The sequence below is a fragment of the Notechis scutatus genome, chromosome 1 (genome assembly GCF_049901735.1).
Source record: "Notechis scutatus isolate UNSWTSFEM ecotype Mainland chromosome 1, rNotScu1.2, whole genome shotgun sequence".
Classification (NCBI taxonomy): domain Eukaryota; kingdom Metazoa; phylum Chordata; class Lepidosauria; order Squamata; family Elapidae; genus Notechis; species Notechis scutatus.
Genome location: NC_142009.1, coordinates 172975497 through 172977957, shown reverse-complemented (window position 1 = coordinate 172977957; position 2461 = coordinate 172975497).

The window sequence follows — 2461 nt, the reverse complement described above, 5'->3', positions numbered from 1 at the left end:
CCCTTGGGTATCACAACTCTATCCCCCCACAACAAACACGCCTTTATCATAGATAGTTCATTTTGCTGGATTTTTAAACAGTTTAAAGTCATTGTCTATCGTTCCTTCTGGCCATCCCTCCACACCCAGTTTAAAATTCGCACCAAAGTTCTGTCTTTGGTTGTTTGATTTGCAATTTTCTGATGCTGTGATAGGGCCGGTCACAAAATCTTCAATTAGGAGTATGGAGGTGGCTGGAGCTGGGTGTTTGACAAGGTCTGGAAGTGGGCATTGGCTGAGTGCATCTGCATGGTTGATGGTTTTTCCCAGGTGATGGACAAGATGGTAGGTGTAAGCAGCTAGGAAAACAGTCCATCTTGTCATTTTGGGGAACAATATGTTTGGGGTCGGTTGATTCCCTGCGATGATGCCAAGAAGTAGCTTATGGTCTGTGATTAGTTCAAAACTTATTCGATAAAGATATTTGTGAAAATGCTTTACTCCTGCTACTGCAGCCAACACTACTTTATCCAGCTGACTGTAATTGCACTCTGCTTTTGACAGAGTTTTGAATAGAATGCAATGGGCACTTCTCTGTTGTTTGGAAGTCTGTGGCTGAGGACTGCCCCTACCACAAAAAGGGATGCATCACATGTCAGTAAAAGGGGCAATGTCTCATTATATTGCACTAGGACACTATTAGATGTTAATAGTTCTTTTACAGTTGCGAATGCAGAGGCTTCTCTGTGCCCCATGTCCATCTTGCTTTCTTATCTAGCAGTCTGTGTAGTGGCTCAGCAACTGTTGCCTTCTGTGGCAGAAAAATACTGTAAAAGTTTAAAAGTTTCAGAAATGCCTGCAGTTCTGTTTTATTTGTTGGAGTGAGGGCTTCCTTAATAGCTTTCATTTTGTTCTTGGTGGGGTGTATGCCTGCCTCATCAATTAAATATCCCAAAAATTTGACCTTGGGTACTGCTATCTGGCATTTTTCTTTTTTGATTTTAAGACCTGCTTCTTGAAACCGACTCAAAACTCATCTCAGTCATTGTTTAAGCTGTTCTTTGTTCTCTGCTGCCATGAGGACATCATCAAAATATGGTACTACCCCTGCGATGTCCTGTAGTAGGCGCTCCATTAATCTTTGGAACAGTCCTGGAGCCACACTGACCCCAAATTGCAGCCTCTGGAATTTAAACACCCCCCTGTGAGTTACAATAGTCTCAGCTTCTGCTGTATTATCATCCACTGGTAATTGCTGATAGGCTTGGGCCAAGTCTAGTTTAGCAAAGATCTTTCATTTTCCAAAGGAATGCAACAGATGTTGTACTATTGCTACTGGGTATACACTCTGTTGCAGGGCTCTTTTTAAGGTCCCCTTGTAGTCAGCACGTATGCAAATTGAGCCATCTGGCTTAACTGGGGTAACAACAGGTGTCTCCCATTTAGCGTAGTCGACTGGCTCTATGACACCCTGGGAGATTAGCTTGTCTAATTGCTCATCCACCTTGGGCTGCAGAGCAAAAGGGACTCACCTCGGTTTTTGTTTGATGGGGAATTTGGGGGTTCAGATTAAAAGAAATAGGGGTCCCCGTATGCTTGCCCAGGCTGCCATCAAAAACATCATTGAATTCAATCTGCAGCTCCACACTCATCTCATTGTTGTCCCCTTCTTGTATAGTGTGAATGGTCATCTTCACTTCCATTGCTTCAAACCATTCTATTCCAAGCAGGCTGGGTAATTCTTTGTCCACAATAGTTAGCAGCAGTAGTCCGGTGAATTTTCTAAATCTTACTGGAAAGAATCCTCTTCCTATGACTGGAATTTGATTTCCTTGGTAGTCCTTCAATGTTATTCCTTGTGGCTCTAGTTGTTTCTGAATTATTTCTAGAATTGCTTCTCTTTATCATTGTCCAGGACACCATGGATATGTATGATCCAGAGTCAATTTCCATATCACAAGTTTCATCCCCTCTCAGTACTGTTAGGTTGAAGTTTTTTTATTTATAGGCGTCAGAATGGCCAACTATTGTCTGATCGTAGTGTCTGTCTCTAGCAGTTTTATTTTCTTCCCACCTGTAGTTTGAATCTAGTGCTCTCCTGTATCTCCTTTGTTGTTGATCACGTGGTTGGCTTGTGAAAACCAGTTGTCTCTGGTTGGGATACGCAGACAGGCTCACTCTGCAAGCTTCAGCAATATGACCTCTCTTCTCACATCATTGGCAGATGACATCTCTAAACTTGCATTCCAACCTGGGATGGTTTCCTTTACATCCAGCACACCATGGGGGTCTCTGGCCCGCTCCCAGTGGCCCTGGTCTTATGTTGGATTTTACTTGATGGATCTCTTCTTCCTCTTTGGGGCTCTCTCCATCTTCCCCTTCATCCTGGCCTCTGCTGGCTATCCCCCCAGGGATGAGTGAATGCTTCCGGACTTTATATTTGTAGCAGTCAGTTCGTCCAAGATTTCTGCTGCTCTTCCTC